Source organism: Sturnira hondurensis, unplaced genomic scaffold (genome assembly GCF_014824575.4).
Source record: "Sturnira hondurensis isolate 20B ecotype Veracruz unplaced genomic scaffold, ASM1482457v3 Scaffold0005563, whole genome shotgun sequence".
NCBI lineage: Eukaryota > Metazoa > Chordata > Mammalia > Chiroptera > Phyllostomidae > Sturnira > Sturnira hondurensis.
The window spans coordinates 122,057-147,344 of NW_028078194.1; the positions used below are offsets into that span (position 1 = coordinate 122,057).

The 25,288-nt window shown below is 43.8% G+C and overlaps 1 non-coding gene and 2 pseudogenes across 1 annotated transcript; 1 reads left to right on the plus strand and 2 right to left on the minus strand.

The window, feature by feature from the left end:
- Positions 1 to 2,436: 2,436 nt before the first annotated feature.
- LOC118988019 (40S ribosomal protein S2-like) lies at positions 2,437 to 3,278 on the minus strand (annotated as a pseudogene).
- Positions 3,279 to 18,688: 15,410 nt separating this feature from the next.
- Positions 18,689 to 18,795, minus strand: LOC118988041 (U6 spliceosomal RNA). The gene has a single exon (XR_005066703.1). It is a non-coding gene; the product is annotated as a U6 spliceosomal RNA (small nuclear RNA).
- A 4,749-nt stretch (positions 18,796 to 23,544) lies between these two features.
- LOC118988010 (phosphatidylinositol 5-phosphate 4-kinase type-2 beta-like) lies at positions 23,545 to 24,793 on the plus strand (annotated as a pseudogene).
- The last annotated feature ends 495 nt before the right edge of the window (positions 24,794 to 25,288 follow it).

The window sequence follows — 25,288 nt, forward strand, 5'->3', positions numbered from 1 at the left end:
GTTCCCTTTTCTGTACGTTGGCTCTAAATGGTTTGCCTGTTTCCAAATTTTCCGAAAGTGACCATAGAACTGACTCAAGCTTTTTGAGCCCATTGGGTTCGGGCGTTTTGTGGTTTGGCTCACAAACATGAGGTTACTCCAGTTTTGACTAGAACCAACAGGTTTGCCCTGGCAGATTTAAATACTCAATGGGAATATTCAGACCTATGCCCAGCACTGTGCCAGAGGGAAATGGGGGGTAGAGGTTGTGCAAATGGTCCCTGCTCAGAGTCCATAATAGCTTGTCACCACACCTTGCTTAAAAAAGTGTCCTCTTGATTGTGGCAATGTGATGGACCAGGCTAATGCCAGTAAAAAGGAAATATTCTGGTACAAAATAAAATGTGCAATTACCATTTACACAGTATAGTCATATGAAGCTTCACCTTAAATATGCAGGTGGAGAGGGGCCACATTTTCAAAACAAATACACAAATAAATAACCTGTGGGATGGCCATAAGAATCTCAATAAGCAGTCATGTATGAGTATTGTGGGAGGCATTCATTAAGCACAGAACAATAATTTGTTGAAAACCTGCCCAGTGCCTTGTGCTTTACAGCACAGGTGGCAAACACCAGACCTGCAGTCCAAATCCGGCCTCCAGCTTGTTTTGTCTGGCCTGGCACCTGTTTCTACCAGCAGCAGCGCCAAGCTCTCACTTAACTGTTAAGGAGAAGTTACGTTTATACAGTCCTAAAATTATATTCAACCCTTGGAAGGCAACCACAAGACTGATGTGGCCCCTGGTCAAAATGAGTTTGACACCCCTGCTTTATGGGCTATGTCAATTAACTATGGCTGGAAAACAAGTATCCAAAAACTCAGTGGGTTAAAACAATGACCATTAAATTCTTGTTCACAAGTCTATTAATCATCTGAATGGTTCTTCTGGTTGTGGCTGAACTCACTCCTACATTTGTAGGCAGCTATGCTACCTTTGTAGGCAGCTCTTCTGAGTTTTGGCTGGGCTCCCTCTTAGGATCAGGGATCAGCAGTGTGCTGGCCTAGGATGGTACTGGCTGGACTGAATTCAGCTCTGCTTCGTGTGGTCCATCCTTCAGCAGGTTAGCTTGGGCTTGTTCATATGGAAGTCACAGGATTCCAGGAAATAGACTAGAAGCAGGCAGACCCTCTTGAGGCCTAGACTTCAAAAAGATGCATCAGTGCTTTTATCACTTTCTGTTGTCCAGAGCACATCACAAGGCCAGCCCACATTTAAGAGATTGGTGGGAAATAAACTTCAACTCTTGTTGTGAGGACCTATGATGTAAAGTTACATTGCAAAGGGCATGGATAGGTGGAAGAAAGAATAATTGAGTTTTACAATCAAGTTACTACATAGGCCCTCAGTTAGTGGGAGAGAATACATGAAGTAAAGAATTTTGTTTACAAGCAGCTGAATAATGATGTGTGTTTTGGGGGTGTCCATTTCCTTTCAGTTTTAGGTTTGAAGTGTGGGTTCATTGATTCATGCAGTAGAAATAGTGGCTTATAGGCTGTGTGTGTGTGTGTGTGTGCGCATATCAAAGTTCTGTCTAGGAAGTACCCAGACATGTACTACGAAAAATAGAGACACATATTAAAGAAGATACAACATACAAGAAGCATTGTACATGGGACAATGACACCTCAGTCCCCTTCCAAGTAGGCACATTGGGACCTTGCACAATCCTCCCAGTTGCTATCAGCTGCCCCATCGTATTTTCCTGAATATCATTAATGGTCTGAAATCTTTTCCCTTTCAAAGATGATTTTAGTTTGGGAGAAAGCCAGACGTCACAGGGCACCCAATCTGGGCTGTGGGGGGTTGGGGCGCTGAGTCACCTGGATGATTTGATGTTTCCCAAAAAAACCCTACACAAGACGTGATGCACGTGTTGTGAGCGTGTTGTCATGATGAAGCTGCCAAGCACCAGTCACCCATAGCTGTGGTCTTCTGAATCATCCAAATAATTTCTTTGGAGGAATGTTCAAGCTCAACGCAAAATTTGATGCAGATTTTTTGCTCTACTCACTCAGTCATTTTGAATGCCACAGCCACACAGCACACATGCTCACTCAATGGCATCTAGGTCTCCCACTGACTAGTGCAGTGAAGTCTTCATTGTTCACGCATGTGCATTCCAGTCCACTCTCCTTGGCTGCCAGGTTACACCAATATCGGGTGAAATGTCCTCGCTATAATAACAATGGCTGGACTTTTTCCGGACAGACCATGTATACTTGCTTTAATGCTATTCTCTTGCTGTCTTGAAATTCTTAATAATTTCTTTAAAACAGAGAACCCTATCCTTTTATTTTTCATTAGGTCCTGAAAATTAACTAGCTGGGGTAGGCAGTTTCACATAGACCTTTTTCTTAAAGGCTTAATTCACTTTATTTTTCTTGTATAAAATTATGTGGTGGCCACAGCTGGAGCCTGGGTCCTCTGCACAGAAACCCTGGGGCGGGTCTTCACGAGATGGTCCGTGAACCTCTGACAGAGAGACTTGGTGCACACGGTCTCTTTCCGGAGGTGGAGATGAGATAGCTGTAGGTCTCAGAGACGGCATCGAAGGTGGCCTTGGTGAGGTTGCCAGGATGGCAGGGCAGCCCCTGGCCTAGGTGTGGCAGTCACTGATACCAGCCATTATCAGCAGCTTCTTGGGCACCGGGGCAGGGATGAGGCATACCAGCACAGAATTACAGTGCCCAGTCACCCCACAAGGGAGAATATGGGGTTTGCTGATCTTGTTCTCCCAGTACCCTCGCCACACAGGGACAAGAGAGAGCTTGGCCAGCATGATGGCCCCATGGATGGCAGTGACTACTTCATTTGAGCACTTAACACCCAAACCACCATGTCCCTTGTAGTCCCCAGTGGTGACAAATGGGTTAAGCTGTGTCCTCTGGCCAGTGTTTGTCTGCTTTTACACGGGCATAATCTTCAAAACCTCGTCCTTCAGGGAAACCACCAGGAAAAAGTCAATGATCTCAGATGCCCTGATGGGCTGGGAGAAAGATAGACCTCCTCCAGGGCCTTGATCTCCATGTCCTTTACCAGGCAGCCCAGCTTGGCAGCAGCTATTCACTCCTTGTCCTGGGCCTTGCCTCTGTGAGCTCCATGACCCTGGCTGCAACTTTGGCCAGGGATTCCACTGCCAAATCCTCCACAGAAGGTGCCATGGCCTCCTATTCCATGGGCCCCAGGCCGCGGAAGTGTCTAGGCCCTCTCGCAGCACCGGAGTCATCCACCATTTGGCATTCCCCCAGAAAAGTCTGTATAGACCTTGACTCAGTTCTTCCTGAGAGCTTCTTGCTTCAAGTATACAATCTTGCTTTCTCCCCTGGGCTGCTCCAAAACTGCAGGTAATGATCATGGGTTCAGTTAGCTGGTGGACTTGGATAGCTTGAAAGTGTAGGGGGTTAACACCCCCAGTCTTTAACGAGTGCAGGATGGAACTTGGTCTCTGACCTTTGTTAATTGTGTCCCATCAATAGTGGGGAAATGCTCCTGCATCTTGTCCTTTGAGGGGCATTCTGCATGCTTCTCAGAAGGTCCTGATGGAATCAACTCCACTGTTCACAGCAGTGTCCTTTCAATGGGATATTTTTCCTTCTCTGCCCTACTTCCCAAGACCCTCATGACCAATCCCCTGGAAGACCTGCACACCAGTCTTGTCTCAGGCTCTGTCCTCAGGAGAAGCCAAACTCAAATATCATGCAAATAAAATCAGTGTTTCCTACCAAGAGGAAGGGTGTATGGCTATTTGCTGGGTTAGCAACACCAACGGTGTCAGCCAGAGTACTTTTGGGATCATAAAGAGGGGCCACCCTAGATCCTGTACCCCTGACTCAAAGAAAGAAATCTAATAGTCGCCAAGTGCCTGTTTTTAGATCTTTTCTGAAGATCTATTGTTGTGAGGCTTGCACAAAGCCTCACAACAGCCATGTGCAATACTTACTAACTCCATTTGGCAGAAGAGAACACTGAGGATCAGACAAGTCGAGAGACTCCCCCAAGGCCAGCAATTGGAAGACCAGGAAATCAGTCACAGTAATCCAGGTGTCACCCTACGGTAAGGACGAATGTTTGGTCAATAGGCTCACTAGCTGGCACTCTGGGGAGGTGGCTGCACCCTCGGGGCTTTGTGACCACTTGTTAAATATAAAGCACTTCCTGAAGAACAGCTAGTGGGCGGTACGCCAGCCAAGGGGTTGGCTGTTCTCTTAGTTTTTGCTTCTTTTATAGAAGTGTTCGCAGCAGGGTTTCAGGAACAGGGGGTTGTGGCCAGCACATTGCTCATGTGTTTTCATTAAACCAATAGCAACCTGGCAACTGTATAATCCTGGCCTGGCTAGACAGAGCATTCAATGTTGCTTTGTCACTTCTAAGGGAGTCTCCGGCTCCTTCACAAACTCAGTGCTGTGAAGGAGTGTTTTTGGAGTATTCTGGATAATGAGGTCAGGCAAGCATCTGAAGAGACAGATGACAGACTACAGAAACACCACTGTCTTTTTCCAGGGCAAGCTGGGAAAAGAAATTGGATGCTGGACCAGACGTCGTCTGTGGTACGAGCTACATTGGTAAAGTGTGCCGACGCCAGGCTAGCAGACAAGGACGTGACTGAAGGAAGAACTGTAATGTTCCTGTTTTCAAAGAATGTATTTTTAGTACAGTGTGTATAAAGTGGGACCCTCTTCTGTGAAGCAACACAGAATGAAAATTTGCTTAGCACCAAATTGCCATCACATCATGAAGACTTTAAGTTAGCTAAAATTAATAAATTATGTATATAACTTCAGAGAATTTGCCAGTAGAGACCCTCAGATCTGAGGTAATCATATATAGAAATTACCTCAGTATTCTTAATATAAACAAAAATTTCCTATGTCAGTACCTCTTGCTGATTTTCTTATGTCAGTTTTCCTGAGTTTTTTTTCCTAACTGTCTTCTCACAAGATACCAAAGCAACATTCTCTAACTTATGTTGATTGTGTCCCATCAGTGAAAACTCTTATGCATTAATCCCCAGTGTACGTATAGGAGGTCTGTCTGGAAAAAGCCAAATCATTGTTAATATAATGAGAATGGTTTGCACAACATCAGTGTAACCTGGCAGCCAAGGAACATGGACTGAAATGCACGTGTGTGAACAATGATGACTTCACTGTACTAGTCATTGGGGGTGGTAGATGCCATTCAGTGAGCTTGTGTATTGTGTGGCCGTGGCATTCAAAATGACTAAGCAAGTAGAGCACTATATCTGCATCAAATTGTGCATTAAGCTTAAACATTCCTCCACAGAAATTATTTGGATAATTCAGGAGGCCGCAGCTATGGGTGACTGATGATTGGCAGCTTCATCACATCAACGTGCCCATTGATGCATCACATCTGGTGCAGAGTTTTTAGGTGAAACATCAAATCACCCAGGTGACTCAGCCCCACTAAAGCCCGGATTTGGTGCCCTGCGACTTCTGGCTTTTCCCAACACTAAAATCACCTTTGAAAGGGAACAGATTTCAGGGCATTGATAAGATTCAGGAAACTCTCAGGGGGCAGCTGATGGCATTTTCAGAAAAGGATTTTGCAGGGTTTTGAACAGTGGAAGAGACGCTGGGAGAACTGTGTGAGGTCCCAAGGTGCCTACATTGAAGGGGACTGAGGCGTCATTGTTCTATGTAAATGTTTCTTGTCTCTTGTACCTACTTCAATAAATGTCTCTATTTTTCCTATTACATGCCTGGATACATTCTAGACAGACCTGCCATATTTATTCAGCTAGAAAAAATATAGACTAATTTAAACTTAGTTTCTATTCTACATAAGGGGACCTTAAGTTCTATTATGTTTGTTAGAATATATTTGTCATATATTGTAATCACTTCTTCTATATTAAAGGATAATTATTTTTTAGTCTTTTAGGTATTTAGAAGGTACTGATCAAATACTCCACGCCTAACTACATATTCAGTTTGAGACATTATTGCTAACACATTTGATTCTTAAATATGTGCAAAAGCAATAGCATACGGTTTCACTCTCACACAGCGCTGCCTAAAGAGAGTTCAGTGCGCATGCTGCCACGTAGGTAGAAAAACTCCCAGGGAGAACTTCTGTCATGTAAGTGTCTGACATTAAGGTTTTCATTGCCAGGGCATTCATTTCAAAGATATCTATCTTGAATAATCATGTTGCAAGTGTTACGACACAGTTACTAGAAAAACAGCTAGGTGAGGAACCAACCAGGTCACCCCCACCCCCCCACCCCCGCCGCGAGGTATGAAGCTCCCCTTTTAGAAAGTTCTGGATAACTGATGCTTGAGTGACTCTGCTTCCCTAGTTTCACGCCCTAATTTCCACTCTTATGCTTTAAATTTGCCAATAAAAAGCACATTCATGATACCTTAGCACCCCACACTCAAACCCTAACAAAGGCAGAGCCCCGAGGGCACACTTCCTCCCCTCGTCTCTCTCTACCACAACCTTACTGTGCGGTACCTGGGCGCGCCATGCCTCATACACATTCCCGTACTTATGAGTAATAAATCTTGTTCTTCAAGTTTCCCTGATGGTTTTGTGCCGGGCCAGTCCAGGTACAACATTGGCCCTGGTGGAGGGAGGGGTATTGTCTGTGGGGTTCAGTAAGAGTCAGTCTCTCCTGGGTGAATGCCTCAGGCATTCCTGAGCAGAAGAACATCACTATCTGGCTGAGAAGGACACAACTTCAATGACTCTGGACTTTCCCAGGTGCCCAGAGGAAGCAAATAAAAATGTTTTCCTAGAGAATGTGACCACAGGTCAAGCCTCAGGCAACTCACAGAAAACACAACACATTTAGGCTCATAATAATAAAAAATAAATCAGCCCTGGCTGGTGTAGCTCAGTGGATTGAGCGCGGAGCTGCGAACCACACGATCACGGTTCGATTCCCAGTCAGGGCACATGTCTGGGTTGCAGGCCAGTCCCCAGCGGGGGACTCACGAGAGGCAACCATACATTGATGTTTCTCTCCTTCCCTTCCCCTCTAAAGATAAATAAATAAAATATTAAAAAAAATAAATCAAGGAACATTCTAGAAAATAAGATACCATGAGTGAGAGACGACAGAAGCAACCGATGATACAAGTAGCCTCTTAATGACTTCACATACTGGAATCATTGGGTAAATGATTTAATGATTAATATGCTAACAGAAAAAAGCAGAGAGACAGACAGACAGATAGCGAAAGAACAAGAAGATATAAAAATGACCAGGCAGTTTTGAAAAAGAATTAAAGGGAATTTCTAAAACCCAAAATTATAAAAACTGCAATTAAAAAAAAAAGTGGGTAGCCTTATTTGGTAGCCAAAGGAAAACCTGCTTTTTCTTCAGAATTTGCTCATAGCCGGGGAGTCAGTCACCATTGCTTGAGTTTGGCAGGGACTCAAAGGCAGGCAGGAATGGATAAGCTTTATAGTGACAGAAAGGAACGGATTCAGGTGTCTTCTGATGAGAGGCTATTGGCTGGCGCAGGGAACCTGGAGGCAGGCTAACTAGAAGTGGTCGGTTCATATGACTGGTTTGGAGAGGCTGCTTTGGCAATGTAGCCTGGTCTGTGTGTGGTGGGCAAGGCCTGCCTGCGTTCAGAATCGGGAATACCAAGTTCTCCCTTCAGCTCTGCGGCCATCTGCCCCTGGACAAGTGACGTAACCTGTCGTTAGGGAATTGAACAAGGGCCTGGGTGTGCTGCGTCCAGCGTGGGCTGGCATAGGAAGCAACTGATAAATGGAGCCATCTCTGTTATCGTGATTCCTATGCAGTGCATGAGGGGCGGGCAAAAGTAGGTCTACAGTGGTAGTGCAAATAAATAATGCAATAATGAGTAAATAAAAATACCAGAGTAAACTCTGTCTTTTGACTACTCACAACTGTAAACCTACTTATGCCCACCCTGGTATATGCTCCAAACTGATAGGGCAGAAAAATGGAATGAGAAAAACTTTAATTAATCCAAAATAAGCAAGAAAATAGAAGGCAAACATGAAAAAAAGCAAGGCAAACAGCCTATAACATGTGAAAATAATTTGAGGGAAAGCATAAATCAGTAATCACAAAAGTCAGTGGCATGAGCTTTTTAGTTACACTCTTGGACTCGTAGTCTTTAAGATATGAGAAAACAACATATGTTGTTTTCAAAGATATAACAAAACCAGCAGAACAGAGAAAGGTAGAAAGTAAAAGAACGGATGAAAAACAAGCAGACAAATACTCACAAGAAGCAGGTGTAGCTTTGTAAATGGCAGTCAAAATGGGGTCAAATTTTTAAACATTCCTTAGCATCTTATGTCATCATTTTATAATAAAAAGTTTATTTGCCAAATAAAGGCTGCTTCAGTCTTCGTAATGTTAATAATTTAGCCACTTGGTTAAGATGATTTCATTTTATATTGTCTGTATCTTCACTCTTTCTCAGATCTAATTATCTTTTGGGTTTATCTCTTCAGCTGTGACAGATATTAAAAACCAAGTATGGACAGGCGTAGGACAATGGAGTAGAACTGAGAATCAAAAAACATAAATGAAAACAACACCTTTTCGGCCAGGTGATTTTTGCAAGGATGCCGTGACAATTCAACAGGGGCAGGAATAGTATTTTCAGTAAAGGTGGCACAACTGGCTATCCACATTCAAAGAAAGAAGTTGACTCCTACCGCCTAGCATACACAAAATTAAATAAAAATGGATGAAAGACCTCAAGGAAAGAGCTAGAATTATTAAATATAAAGCTTCCTGACCATGGGTTAGGCGATGGTTTTTTAGATATGACACCAAGAGTGTTGCACAAGCAACCCAGGCAAGGGCTTTGGAATCAGATCCAACTTTGAATCCTGTGCCGCTGTTGGACTCACAACCTTAAACATGTTGCCTTCTCTCTTCAACTCAGTTTTGCCCTCTGTAAAATGAAGATAATGACTTCCTGGCAGCGTATTATGAGAATTAATTGAAGTAGTGTTTTAAAACTTGGTGTATGTACTGCCTGCTTAGCAGTCACTCAGTTATAATCGTCATCATCATTCCTTGGAGATATTATGTTCTTTTCCCTCTGACAGCTTTTAGAATGTTCACTTTTTCTCTGATGCTTTGCAGTTTTACATAATCTATCCAAGAGTGTGTTCTCAATTTCTCCTGCTGTAGACTTAATGGAACTTTCCATTTGAAGACTGGTTTTTTTTCCCCATCAGTGTTGGGACATTTTTGCTTGTACCGTTTCAATATCACATCTCCACTATTACTTCTATCCCCTGCTCCTGGCACTCTAGTAAAAATATACTGAAGTTTTACCGACTTTAATTTGTAGATAACTGATTGCAGGACACCATAATTCTTGCCTCTATTTGTACATTCATTTCAATATGATCTATAGGCAAGAATCCTTCTGAAATATGTCAGGCAAATACTTTTTGGGTAAACTGTTATACACTTTAAGTGGGTGAACTATATTGTGTGTGAATTACATCTTAATAAAACCATTAAAAAAATTTTTAGCCACCCACATCTGTTTGGGTGGTCATAGGTCCTGTCCAGGGTGATCCCATGAAAGACCCCACATTGGAACAATTTGGATCATCCTCCTGGAACCAGAGCCAGGCCACACAGGCCCCTGGGAGGATCCTGGAGACTTTAGTTCCAGACCTCCTATGGGGCATCTGGTTGTCATCGAAGGCGTGAGGCAGACGGTCAGAGAACACTACACAGAGGAAAAGACAGAATTAGAACCAAGTGGGTCCCCGTCCAGTTTCTAGACCAAAAAAGATAGAAAATTTCAAGGAAGGTGATTCAAAATGTGAGGCCCTGAAGGTCAGGGCCGAGGTAGAGGCCTTCCTTTGCCCCAGCCTAAGAGCAAGTACTACTACCAAGAAAACGTTTCCTCTAAAAACACCTTTACTGTTCTTTGAGCACATTCCTTCCCCTTGGATCTCTGAGCTATAAAATCCTCATCATCTCTAACCTTTTGAGCTGTTAACCCATACACAGCTTTCAGACTTTCAGTTGTATGCTCTCGGGCTTTTCACATCTGCAAATCCACTTTCCAGATTCTTTTACACATTAAGCAGATCAAATTTTTCTAGAAGGTAGCCTTCCTTGCCTACGTTCTTTCTATTTCTAGGCTGTTTTTTACAACTGTGTTGTAAAAAAGCAGTCATGCCTCCTTTTTAATTATCAGCCTGGGGCAAATGTTATTTTCCTGACAAGCAGTTTTGTTGCCTTCTAAACTTTTTTTTTACAACCCCCAAAGCTCTGTGCATCAGTGTCTGAGCAAATATTTTTTCTGCCAGACAAAAGCTTTTTTCAGCCCAAGTGGATTTTGCGCTCCTTTTGCACTAACTCACACCGCCTCCCCGCACTACTCCCTCTCTCCAACTCTTTGAGCAAGGAGGTTGAGTAAATTCATTTCTGCCCTGCCACACTCACCTTCTCCCCCACCCATGCTGGATTCATATTTCTCCCCTCTCCCCGTTTCCATGCCTTTGATCATGCTCTTGCCTGTACCTGGAATTTCCTCTTCATCACTCCCTTTCCCCTCATGTCACCTCAAAGAAAGAGGGGCATCCGTTTAATCACAAGGCAGAGTTAAAAATACCACCTTTTGAAAGTGTGATTGTAACCATTTGCCCTTCCGAAGCTGCTCAGAAAAAAAATAGCAAGTTACTCCCAGACTCTTTTGTTTTCTGTAACCCAAAGCAGGTATCCATTTTTCTCATCCATGCTCTGAGTGTTCCAGCTTCAGTCAGTGCCAGTGGCTCAGGCTGTCAGGTCGAAGTGGATGGAACACAGCTTTTGTAACCAGTCACCAGTTGAATTTGGTGGCAGGTCATTATTAGAAGTCAGAAATTATACATGGAAGGATGTGGGGAAAACAGGGGGGAAATGCTCCCTTTTTAAAGAAATGCATTTTGAAAATTTGGAACAGGTGGAACTGGCAGGACTACCTACTGATGTTCATGGGACTTCTCCCACCAAAATGGGGGGAAACATTTCTTCAACCCTACATTCATCTTTTCTTCTTCTGATTTTGAAAGAAATTAAACGTTTGGTGGACCTCTGAAGGTATCCTTGGGATTTGGGAATTGTGCCTAATAGGTAGTCAGCCCTGAGCCTATATCTTATAATGTGGCGTAAAGAGGTAGTGTGGAAGAATGGCTAAGAGGAGCAACCCTGGAAACAGGCTGTCTGGCTGTGAGTCCTGGCTCTGCCCTTTGCTAGCTGTGTGACCTCAGGGAGGCACATGATGTCTTCGTGACTCAGTTTCCTCCTCTAAAAAGTAGGGGCAATGCCATCACAGAGTTACTGGGTTGTGGCTAAGGTTAAAAGAGCTAATCTGTGCTAAAATCAATGACTCATAGCACAGTTCTGTATGTGTTAGCTATTATCTTTATTCAATATTTTAATAATAGGTGCATAATTAAGATATTGACTAAAATTATGCATACTCTTCTTATGACAAAATGTTATTTTTAGCAGCGTCAAACCACCGGAAAAGAAGGATGTAAAATCTGGACACAATTATTCCATTCTTGAGAGTCAACAAAAACTAAATCTTTGGAGAGATGAAGCAAACTTATGATAATATATGAATGCATCTTTGTCAATATGAATGCATATTGTCAAAATCACGAACCCTTTTCAGGCAAAGCGTGTCACCTAGCCCAGCCTTCCACACGATGAACAGAACCCTCTCTGTGACACCGCTCCTTGGATACTTGGAGGAACACGGAGCTAATCTTCCATCAGGCCTCTCATTCCACTGTTAACCAGATCAAGTCTGAGAACATTCCGTGTATGCTAAAATATCTCCCCCCCCCAACTTTCCATCCATTGATCCTCCTTCTGCCTCTTTGAAGCTACTTAGAACAAGGTCCTTCCTCTTTCAGACAAGCTCCCAAGTACCTTTAGATGGAGGTCAAATATTCTTTGTCTTCTGTAACCCAAGGCAGTATCCATTTTTTCCATCCATGCTCTATGGGCTGTTCCTTACAAACTCTTTGCCAGCCTGATCTTTCTCCACAGGGCACAATCAATGCCACCCTTAACGCTCAGCTCCCCAGTGTGAACAGGGCCTCCTTGCTCTGCTCTGTCCAGGCAGGGAAACTGCAGCTGTAACCTTTATTCTCTGTGCCTTTCTCTATGAGTAGAAATAGAGATTTAAATGGCTTATGAAATGTTTTGATAGTTGCATTGTATTGTTGGTTTATATTAAATTAGTGATGAGCTAAAACTTCTAGGTTCTTTGTATATAAAAAATTATCAAGACAGGCTTTATCCACCCTTTATAATCCATTGTATAAACCTGATTGTAGGACTTAATCTTACTATTCTTTGAGCTCACTGTCTTAGCCTAGTAAATCTTGATTTTCTTTTAGTAATCACACTAGTTCTCCCGCCCAGCCTTTTACCACCTAGAACAGGTAAGTATACTTTTCCTGATTTTTTGTAAGTCACTTAAATGTATCTTGCCTAGGGCAAGCTCAGTCCACTCAACCTCTGGGTTGATATATTTTTTGGATATAGTTACGTAACCATTTTCAGTGTTCTAATCACCAGCCTTTAACTCAAATGTCTGGATCTTAGCTACGATGAGATCAGGGATTGTAACAGGCCAACTCACATCAACAAGCAGTTTGTCTAGACCAGTAATTTGCAAATTGGGATACCCTTCAGAATCACCTCCCTTAAAATACAGATTCTGAAGCCCCACTCTAGAAACTCTGAGTCAACAGGTGCTAAGTGCGTGCTGAGTGTCAGTAATTTTAAAAAGTACCCCACGTCACTCCGCTATGGCTGGGACCTGGGAACCAACCAACCCCTTGGTTCCCCCATCGAGGGAACCAAGTGCTCTCTGTGTTGCGGTCTGTACTCCTCAGCAGCAGGAGCGCCCAGGAGCTGGTCGGAAGGGCAGAATCACCTCTCCTTCCTTAGACCATTGAATCCAGCATCTACATGTGCACAAGATCATCAGGTGGTCTGTAGGCATATTACAGTTTGGGAGTGCTATCTAAGCCATTCCCACAATTAGCTCTCCCATTACTCAAGGGAAAGTTGAAGGAAAGAGAGAGAGAGGGATGGGGAAAAGGGAAAGGAAAAGGAAAAGGCTTGTCTCCTGAATTTATTTGAAATTTGGACTGGGGCAAATTATTTTACCTCTCTCTACCTCAATTCCTTTGTCTATCCAGTAAGTATGGTTATCATGCCCACCTCACAAGTGTGTGTAAGGATTAAATGAGTTAATACATGTGAAACACTGAGAGCAGTCCTGCACACAATAAACTCTCAGTGCATCTGTTTTGGGTTAAATTGGGTCCCCCAAAAAGCTGTATTGAAGTCCTGATCTTTGGTACCTGAGAACGTGACCTTGTTTATAAACAGGTTCTTTGCAGTTGTGAACCAGCTAAGATGAGGTCTTTAAGGGTGGGCCCTAACCCCATATGACTGGTGTCCTTCTAAGAGCAGGAAAATGCCATATGAAGACACATGTGAAGACACTGGAAAATGTTAGGTGACTGGAGAGGCAGAGACTGCAGTTACACAGCTGCAAGCCGAGGAGCACCAGGAATGGACAGTCACCACCAAAACCTATGAAGAGACCATGAAGGACTCCCCTGCAGGTTTCAGAGGGGACATGGCTACCCTGACACCTTGATTTCAGACTTTTAACCTCCAGAACTGTGAGGATAAATTTACGTTGTTTTAAGCCACCAGTTTGTGGGACTTCATTACAACAGCCTTAGGAAACTAATACAGTACAGGCATACCTTACAGATATTGTGGTTTTGGTTCTAGACCACCACAGGAAAGCGAGTATCCCAATAAAGCAATTATAATCATTTTCTGATAGAAACTTGCCTTGTCATTTGTAAAAAAAAAATTGCAACATCTGTGAAGTGCAGTCAAGTGAAGAGTGATGAAATGAGGTGTGCCTGTGTATTAGGTATAATTATCATGGTTGGTACTGTTATTTCTACCATGTGCTAGCACTGGGCTGAGCACTAGGGAGAGTGACAAACAAGACCTTGTCTCTGCCCTCAGGAAGATTATAGCCTGAACTCAGCTGTGCCTGGAGGGCCCTGATGAATGGCATTGTAATAGTGGGGAACTGTAACCCACCTCACTGTTCTTTTGACATTGTTTCTATAAATGCTGTCTCTGACTAATATGGAGCTTGTAGATAAACTGCATGTTTGTATAAGAATCCTAGGAACTAACTTCAAAGGATACAGACGCTAACTTTCAGTCATCACAGCTTTGGGAGATTTGCTGACCTTCAACCATAAAACCGGGATGATGTAAAACCAGGATGACACACACCAGGCCAGCTTTGAGGTCCTCACTAGAACTGACCCTGCCAGCCTGTACGTAGAGAACTTCCCACCCTCCTCTCCTTGTTGCTCCCCCTCTCCTTCCTTATGACAACCTCAGCCTACCTGAGTCGTTAAGATGGTTTTTGAGGCATGAGCCTGCCATCTTCTCAGGTTGCCAGCACCTGAAATGAAACCACTTTTGTTTTCACCTGCACCTGTCTCATGAATTGGGCTTTTGTGGAGACAGGCAGTGGAGCCTGCAGGGCTGTTTTCCCAGGTTTCAGCATGATTCCCCTTAGGAGGCCATTCAGAGAAGGACCACATGGGAGAGCAGGTGGGAAGGCATTAAGCAGCCTTGAGGACTCAGAAAGACTTCCCAGGAGAGGTCTGATCCTGCTGAGGGCCTGGTAAGGTCAGGGGGGCAGCAAGGCCCATTTGCTGTTCCAGGCAGAGAGGCAGTGTTTGAAGACCCCTGAGGTGAAATAGGTGACCAGTAACGTCTCGGAAATCCCATCTGCCACTTCTTTGAGCCTTGGTCTGGAGGTTCTCTGGAGATGAGAGAATGAGTTTCTTTAACCACTTTAGCCAGTGGCCTCTGTTTTTCTGCCCACCCGGAGCATCATTCATCTCTTTATAGTGAGTACCCTGCAGGTGCCACTTGAAGACTTGTTCAAAAGAGAACTGCAAATGGCGCTTGGGTGATTTTGTCACCACCACCCCAGCCTTTGCCCTCCTTGTTCCCTCTCTTGTTCCAGTGTTGTGCTGACAGGGTCCTTCTGTCCGTGTTAGTGTTTCCACGCAGTCTGGGTTGTATAGCCTGCCTGGTACATTTCACAGAAGGGGATGTCGGTCTGGGATTTGTCCTTAACTAAGCAACACATCTTGCTTCTTCTAGGTTTCTGTTGTTTGTGTTCTCTCAAATATGTTTCTTCATTCAGAAAGCTACCTATGTAGCTACATTTTTTCCTTCAGACCTATCAAGAAAGTTGCTTTTATTCTTATTAAATTCATTTGCGGTTTTATTTTCTAAATTTTCATTTTTAGAACACACTATCCCTGTTAAACATATTATTCTCCTTAGGGGCTTCTAGCCAAGGATTCACATATGTCTTCTCTATGAACTTCTAAGGATTGTTTTCCTAAAGTTGAAGATCTATTTGTTCATTCATTCAATAAATATTTACTGAGCATCTACTATGTAACAGACACATAGATCACTGAACAAAACAATGATTCACACCCTGTAGGGCTTACAGTCCACTGAAGATTTGTGTCTGATTGGCTCATGCATTGTTTTCTTTTCTTTTTTTTAGATTATGAACCCTCTGATGACAAGAGTCACTGTCAGAATCCTGACAGCAAAGAAATAGGATAATGAAGTGGTATCGTTGAGGAGACTCTAATGAAGGGACTATTTACAAAGTTGTGGACAGGCTTAAGAGAATTGAGGGTTGGCTGTGACAGGATGCTGGTACTACTTTTGTGTCTAAAGGTCAAGGAGACAACTGTAGCTGCAGGTCAGTGCCAGCCAACAGGAAGGATGGTGGCCAGGACCAACTCACAGCCTGGCAGTGAGGGAGTGAAGTCAGTAAGTACCTGTAACGGTCAATTTTATACATCAACTTGTCTAGGCCATAGTGCCCAGTTTTTGGTCAAACAGCAATCTCAATGTTGCTATGGAGGTATTTTTTAGATGTCACGAACTTCAGTACACTTCAAGTGAAGCAGGTTACCCTCCATAATGCGGGAAGGCCTTATCCAATCAGCTGAAGGCATTAATAGGAAAAAAGACTGAGGGATCCTGAGGAGGAAGGAATTCTGCCTCGGGACTGCCTTTGGTCTCAAGATCGCAACCAGTCTCCCTTGGTCTCCAGCCCCCCTGCCTGTCCTGCAGATTTTGAATTTGTCAGCCCCATAGTTAAATACTGCTATTCCTTAAAATTTCTCTCTTTCTCATACATATATACATATATGTACATATGTAGAACTATATACATATATAATTAGATACATGCGTTCACATATGTGTATATAACCACATAAATGCACTCTCCCATTGGTGCTGTCTCCCTGGAGAACCCCGAATAATACAGCACCTAACTGCTCCTCCTGCCCTTTGGTTTCCTGCCAGAGTCTGCCAAGTACAAGCTAGCTGGGGGGAAGGAAGTCCATGGATGCTGTCGGCCGAGGTCAGCCTCCTGGGCACAGAGCAAGGAGTAAGTGGATCTGCAAGATGAACTCAAAACTATCCAATAGCAATGGTTACTTTCTCACACAGAAGCATTTTAAAGTTCAAGTCTGGCTGGGCTGCTAATGGCTCCAGACCTTGCACTGGCTCCCCATCACAGCTGGAGCAGAGCTGAAGCTTCTGGCCTTCACCTCGAGCCACATTTTTTGTAACCTCAGTCCTTCCTTTCCCACTAGCCTCACCCCGCCTCTCCCCTGCCACCCACTTTATGTTTCCGTGGTGATCCCTGAAGCACTTGTAATTCCCTACACCCAGCATGTTTTTTCATGCTGCTGTGCCTCTGCACATACCTCTCCATCTGCCTGGGCTGCCATTTGTCCCCTGTCCACTTTCAAGGTCCTGTTTATCCTCCCAAATCCAGCTCACATGTCACATGCCTTGTGAAGTCTGTGAAGTCTATTCTATTTGCTCAGCCCCAGCATCCCTGCAGCCTTCTTTTCTGTTTTCTCCATGTGATACGCAGAATTCACTGATTACACAGAATTAAGGTGTTTATTTTAGAGGTGTGTCTTTTCCACAGCACTGTCAGCGCTGCTAGGACAGTGACAGGTGTAGTCCTTCTCTGTATCCCAGCGTCCAGCTCAAAGTCTGACCAGCAGAAGGTGGTGAGCACAGTGACCCATGAAAGAGGTTCTTGGGCTTGTCTTTGAGATGCAGATGGACACTCCTTAGAACGATTTTAAATGACAGCTCTCATTTCTTAAAAAAACCCATACGGTCTAAATATTCCTGTATTTCTTCACATTAAACATGGTGAGACAGGCTGGGAAATATAGTGGAGTTTTTTTATTTTTGTTTTTGTTATTTTGTAGTGGAGGTTTATTTATTGGCAAGTATTGGATGTTGACCTCATACCAAGTACCCACGGTGTGTAAAGAAACACACTGAGAGACATGCTTCAGCTGTCTCCGGCAGAGTGAAGGGCATAAAAAGCAGTTTAACAGTTGGACAAGGCTCTCTTGGTTCATCTCGCCCTGAGGTTTCAGCACCAAGTCAAGCTGCTCTAAAGCTCCTTTCAAAATTGTTTTGCCAATTGTACACTAGAGACTCATTTCATGGAGTTTGGGTAAGGAAAGGATCGCACTCGACACACAGATTTCTGTGTGTGCTGAGGGAGCATGAGGGGAAACCATAAACACATGTACATAGTCCAGTTTTTTTTTAGGATAACCCTTATTCATGTTTCCGTGAAATAAACTATAATGTTCGATTTCAAATCAGTTTGCAGAATTTCTCTAAACATAGTGTGGAATTCCGCACCAACAAAAAAATACTGAAAGGCTGTATTTCAAACTGAAGTTGACTGCAGATGCCATCCGACTCCCCAAGACCCTCTTTGTGATTGCCGAGGAAGGCTGGGATCAAGGACAGAATGGCTAATGCAGTAGTCCCCCCCTTTTCCACAGCCCCCCCAGGGGATGCCTGAAATCTGGAATAGTACCAAACCCATCATTCAATACTATGGTTTTCCCTATACACACACACCTATGTTAATGTTCACCTCATGAATTACACAGTAAGAGGTTAACAACAATAACTATTAACAAAAAAGATCAGATGGTACATTGTGTGTGTGATGAGATGAATGAGATAAATGAGACATTATTAAGAAAAATAAAAGTCATTTGAACACAAGCACTGCCACACCATGATAGTCCGTGCAGCGATGGAGACGGCAGCTAGGCGACGGTCAGGCAGGTAGCGTGTGCCGCATGGATACGCTGGGCAAAGGGATGACTCACATCCCAGGCAAGATGCAGCAGGATGGTTTGAGATTTCATCATACTCCTCCAAACAGTGTGTAATTTAAAACATATGAATTGTTTATTTCTGGAATTTTCCACTTAATATCTTTGCACTGCTGCTGACCATGGGTAATGGGAACTGCAGAAAGTGAGATTACAAATAAGGGAGGACTTCTGTATAGTAACATAATGAGGGACGCTGACTCAGTTAAACACAGTCCAGCTAGATGAGTAAACTATAAGTTTAATGCATGAAAAATGCTATCACACAAATATTTAATTGGTGACGTACATGTGCGAGGCCCAGCGGGGCTGATGAGAGGACGCTCGGTGACACATGCCTCTGCTTCAGGGATTGTGTGTTACCCTTGCACAGAGCCCATGCTCATTTTCTCCGTGTTGTTCCAGTTTTAGTGTGTGTGCTGCTGAAGTGAGCACGAGACGTGTTTCTGTCTTCAAGGAGCCCACAGGGGCATCTGACACCTCACAGCCAACTACAACCTAAACCAGAGAGATTCGCTGGGATAAGCTTGGAAGGTTTTGTGGAGGGACTGGGAGTTGAGCCTTAAGAAGTGGTGTCAACGGGTAGAGATGGGGAAGAATGTCATTCTTGAAAATGGGAACAGTATAGTGAAGGCATAGAATGACTCAGGAGAGGGTCCCCTCAGTGAAGGGTAGCCAGATCTACAGCATTAGATGCATTGGAACTGATGAGTAGGAGGAGATAGCTTTTGAAATATGGCTTAGGAGTCATATCTTAAGGTATGTGAATACCTGCCTGAAGAACTGTAGTCAGGAAGCAGTCGGGAGCCATGAAAAAGTTTGCGCAAGGACATGGCATGATCTGATTAGTGTTTTGATGAGTGAACATTATGGAGGACTCTTATTTTATTCTTTGACCTTTCTTCTACAAGCAGAGACCTCCCAAAACAAAATTATCTACTGGAGGTGGGCTCCTTATAGTACAGGCTTTCCTCACTCGATGAGTGTTCTAGAAGCCCATCTGTGTCTAGATGGTGTTGTGAGAGGCTGAGTGTGGCTTAAGTGAATTTTCTTTGACCATTTCATGATGGGTGATTTATGAGCGCCTCTGTCGACACTGCTGAGTGTTCAGCAGTTTTTGGCAGAACAACATGATCCTCGTGCCCTACAAAACAACAACATGATCCTCGTGCCCTACCCTCCCTGCTCACCCGAGCAACACTTTTTTGTTTGTTTCCCTGGATGAAAAAAAGTCCTCAAAGGGAAATGTTTTTGCTGATGTAGAAGAGGTGAAACAAAAAAAATGGCAGAAGCACTAAAAGGCATCAAAATCAACAAATTCAAAAACAGTTTTGAGCAGTGGGAAAAAATGTTGCATCAAATGGAGAGTACTTTGAAGGTGACTCAAGTTTAAACATATAGAAATAAATACACAATTTTTTATAAATAAATTCCATTTGGGGCATCCCCTCTCTTTTCTAAATTTGGCCTTTCTTATATTTTCTAAATTTTCTATAATTAATATGTATCATCTTTGTTAGAAGAAAAGAATTTTAAAATGCTTTCACACTAGAAGGGTAGTCCAGAAGCATTCTTAGTCACTTTGCATCTCTTGGATAAGTCTGGGATTTGGATCGAGGGGATTAGTTCAGATAAACTAAAATTCTTTACAACTCTAAGATGTCTCAGCACATTATCTGCACCTTTCTTATTCCCACCACACCAGGTACACACCTTGTCATAGCACCCATGGTAAGGTCACTAATTCTCAGTTCTGTGTCTGCCTCTCCCCAAAGGACTGCAGGGCCTTAGAGGAAAGAATAATCTTTTATCTCATCTATTTGTCAGGAGCATCCTGGTTTCAAGTGACAAACACATTACTCAAACTGACTTAAGCTAAAAAAGAAAAAGAAATTATTATTAGTTCCCAGCACTTAAAGAGTCCAAGGGTAGGTCTAGGTCCAATTAGCTGGATCTAGCATTCAAATAATGGCACCCGGAATCTGTCCCTCTTGACCCTGCTTTGTTTCTGTGTGTTTCTGTGGGCCTCCTTGTCAGATCACTGATGGTCTCACATTCTGACAGCTTCAGCCTCCATTTAGGGAGATGTTCATCTTCTTGATGTTTCCACGGAAGTCCCAGGTGGCTTTCCTTTTCCTCCCATGTGCCACACTGTGACCAGGAGCTTAGGATATTCCAAGTATGCCTCCAGTACCTGTGCTTGGTGGTGGCCCTGGGTGACAGGGTGCAAGGTTAGTCTCTCCTGAAGGAACCGAATGAACTCAGAATAGAGAGTGTGTGCCTTCCCAAAGGAGAATCGGGATGTCACCGGCAAAGGGGGAAATGGCCCCAGGCCCCTTTGCACCTCTGAACCTTGCACTGCGCCTACCGTCACCTGAGTAGGGCTCACTAAAGCTGGTAGAGTGAATGAGGACCTGCCCACAATAAACTTTTTTCCTCCACAGTAGAACTTAAATCTCACCCAATTCTGATCACCCAGGTATAATCCTGACTCCTGTTTTCTCTGACTACAAATTTAGGATCCCACAGTTTTTCAAATAATTGGCTTAACCTTAGCTACTCATAGAAATCTCACACTGTTTTTGTAAAGTTATTTTCCTCTTTGGTCTTTATTACACATTCATTTTCTTAGAGTCAAGTGGAAATTTCTATTGGATTACTATAAAATGAGCACGGTCACTGTAACTCTAAGTTCCAGTCTAGGCACTGTCATGAACTGATTTATACTCTGTCTTTGAAAGACTGTTGAAAAAACATTTCTTTCACTAGTATGTGGGAAATAGTACAACTCAAATATGGACTACTTTACCTAATGACTGCAAAACTCTGGCCAGAAAAGAGGGGAGGGAAGGGGAAGGGAGGGAAGGGGAGGGGAGGACAGACAAATAGCAAGGAATTCTATTACTGTTTTGCTTTAATACAGGTAAGATTCTTGTGAGGGGTTTTTGTTTCTTCATTTTTTAGTTTCCTAGTGATTGGAATTTCATATTCTTTTTAAGTTTAACACAAACGTGTAAAAAATTCAAACTACAAAGGAACATGGAGTGAAAAGCAAGTGTTCCTTCTATTCCTAATCCCCCTTCACAGAGGCAACCACTGCTAATAGATACACAACACAAATACAAACACAAGCCTGTCTATATGTACTTATCTCCATGGCTCCTTTTCCCCCCTTTTACATATGGTAAGATTCATGTTCTTGTTCTGCTCCTTGATTGTTTCTTTTTCACTTAATATGCTACAGGAGTTTTGTATTAGGACCAATACTGCCCCTGCTCATTTTATTGGCTGTGTGGTATTATAATATAGGGATATACCATAATTTTCTTAGCCACTCCATTACTGATGGGTTTTATAGTTTTTTGCTACTGCACCATTAAGGGATTTCTGCTTCAGCTGATGCAAAGTTTCTGCCTTTTATTAAGAAGCATCACTGGGAAACATTTTAAAGAGTAAATAAAAATAAAAATAACAAAAAAAACCCAAAGTCATGGCATTGGCAATGTACCATGGCATTTGCAAAGTTCTGAATACCTTACGTTTTCCCAGCATATGGTACCTCTGTCCTCACACTCTATTCCTAGCTATTTCTGTTAAAGGATAAGGGGAGGGGTATAAGGTTCTTGCCTTAAGTCATTAAAAACCTTAATTTCTGGAACCCTGCTGTTCCCCAGAGCAGACCTTACACTTCACATCCAATCAGATTGAACTGAAGTGCTCTCTCAGCCACGCCGCTGACCTCTGGCATGCAGATTGTGATTCATGCATGAAATGATAGGCCTGGTGAGGCAGACCTGGGCAGTGTTCCGGAACAGTGGCTGTGGATGTTTGTAAAAGAGTCACCAAAATGAAATCACTTCTGAGTTCTGAACCAGGCTCCACACTCTCAACTCACTGTCGTTCTCTTGGGAGGGGAAACTTGGGAGCTGCCTCCTCAAACACAAAAGGATTTTGGGGGCTTTGACATCTTCACAGTGGAGTCACATCATGCACATGTTTACCTTGCAAGAATTCTATCATGTATCCTTAGAAAAAGAGAATTCAAATAATGCAAAGAATGGCCCACTAGTCTACTGGATAAGCATGCCCCCAGAAGTGCCTGAAGGCACAGTAGCACCTGAAACCAGCAGCCCATGCCAGTTGAAAACTTTGGAAAAACTATGAGTGACTGTAAGGGTTTGATTCAAAGAGTGAAATCATTATTTCTGGTGGAGTGTATAAGAGAGGTAATAGAAGAAAGTGAGCAATTCAATAAGAATAACTGATGAAGAATTAAAGAACATGATAAAATTACTTTCAATGCAAATCATGATGAATCATGTGCTGGAATTGTACTTGTTTTTTTTAATTTTATTTAATCTTCAGAGGGGAAGGGAAGGAGAGAGGGAGAGAAATATCAATGTATGGTTGCCTCTTGTGCATCCCCTGCTGGGAACTGGCCTGCAACCCAGGCATGTGCCCTGACTGGGAATCGAACCGCGATCGTGTGGTTCACAGGTCCGCACTCAATCCACTGAGCTACACCAGCCAGGCCTTGGTTTTGTATTTGAAGGATTTTCAAGGTTACTGTTGACTAGATATGAACTACACCCTTAATGTGGTTGAATTTAAACCATGTTGGATATGACCCCTCTGTATCTCATTTGAACTTCCCAGAGGCTCACAGAGGTAAAAGAGTATGCCAAAACTCCCAAGCCAATCAATAAGTGGCAAGGCCAGAATTCAAAACTATGTGGCCAGCAAGGCCTAAAGATGTCAGCTCTGCTCTTTAGTGTGTCCTCATTTAAAATTCCATTGCCTACATAACTGGGGGAATGAGAATGGCTTCAGGGTGACTAACCTACTGGACTTATCCAGAACTAAAGAGTTTCCCTGGACTTCCACTTTTAGAATTAGGACTTCCTCTGATATTCTCTGACTGGACTTTGTTTTGAGCAATAGGCTCAAAAATAATCCCTTGAAGGTTATAATGGAGACTTTGGCTAAGATAAGTGTATTAGACCTAAGAGAAGTGCATTGGTGATGGATTTTGAGCTCTCTACTTAGTACTGAAGTCTTGAGCTCTATTAAAATCAATACTTTGAGAGGGATTGGAGGTGAGGATCAGTCCTGGGGATGCCTGGGGATGCTGGCTTGTGCACTGTCTTTGCCTCCCCTCCTTTTACCACCACCACCGCCCCGGGCATGTCATCCAACTGCACCAGGACCATGGTGGTGGCAGTGGTGCCGCTCAGCACCAGCAAGACCAACACCAAGAAGAAGCATTTCGTGCACCAGAAAGTGAAACTATTCCAGGCCAGTGAGCCGATCCTCAGTGTCTTGATGTGGGGGGTGAACCACACGATCAATAAGTTGAGCAATGTCCCTGTCTCCAACACGCTAATGCCAGATGACTTCAAAGCATACAGCAAGATCAAGGTGGACTATCACCTCTTCAACAAGGAGAACCTCTCCAGATGCTTTAAGGTTAAGCAATTCTGCCCCATGGTGTTTCAAAATCTCAGGAAAGGTTTAGGGTTGATGATCCGGACTCCCAGAATTCAGTGACACACAGCACCCCTATCAATAGTGACAGCCAGGGCTGATGTGGCCCATGTTTCCTCACCACCTCTGACTGGCGCTTTGTCATCAAGGCTGTGTCAAGCGAGGATGTGGCTGAGATGCACAACATCTTAAAGAAATACCACCAGGTATGTTCACTGTGGGGTACCACAGCAACACCCTTCTGCCACAGTTTCTAGGCATGTACCGTCTGAGCGTGGATGGTGTGGAAACCTACATGGTGGTCACCAGGAACATGTTCAGCCATCGGCTCCCTGTACACCCAAATATGACCGCAAGGGTTCTACTGTTGCCAGAGAAGTGAGTGACAAGGAAAAGGCCAAGGACTTACCGACATTTAAAGACAATGACTTCCTCAACGAAGGGCAGAAGTCACTCATGGGAGAGAAGAGTAAAAGGAGCTTTCTGGGAAAACTGAAATGGGATGTAGAGTTTCTGGCCCAGCTGAAGGTCATGGACTGCAGGCTGTTGGTGGGCAGCCACAGTGTAGACCTGGCCGAGCAGGAGGACACAGAGGTGGAGGAGCACACAGAGGACGAGTGGGAGTATGATGGGGTGGGTGGCAGCCTGCCCTGCTCCCAGGGCACACCGCCGATGGCCCTGTAACCCCCCTGTGGCTTTCCTCGGCTCTTTGTTCCCGTGAATTTGATCCTTCTGTTGATGTTTACGCCATGAAAAGCCATGAAAGTGCCGCCAAAAAGGAGGTCTACTGCATGAACATCATTGGTGTCCTTATACCGCATAATACGAAGAAGAAAGCCACACGTACTGCCAAAACAGTGAAACACAGGCAGAGGCTGAGATCTTTCCTGTGAACCCTGAGCAGTACTCCAAATGCTTCAATGAATTCATGTCCAACATCCTGGTGTAGTGACCTTCAGCCAGAGCCAGAGAATGAGATACAGGGTCGGGGACTAGAATGAGGCAAGGGTGTATTGGGGCTAGATGGGAGGGGTGGGAGCAGAGTGAGGCAGGGAGGGCGTTAGCAGTGTGACTGCACCCATGACCCTGGGAGAGGCTCTGAGGGAGGGGATGTGCTGAGTGTGCATGCGCTCACAGGATGTAGCCTCACCTCTTGCTACCTCTGATTTTTCCTCCATTTGACCAAGGGCTTCCTTTTTGGTTCCTTGTAGCCTTTTAAAATACCTTGGGGCTAGAGGTGACTGTGGGTTTATCTGGGTTTTTCCAAGTTGCTCCAGGTCTGCTATTTATAATGGTGTATGTCATACCCTACCCACCTTTCCATCCCTGCCCCGAGTTCCCTTGGTCACAGAGACACCCTGCAAACCCAACCAAGTGTCCTCTCAGAGCCGAGTGCTCTGACACCAGGAGAGAGGAGGTCAGACACCTCAGTCCTGTTGGGTTA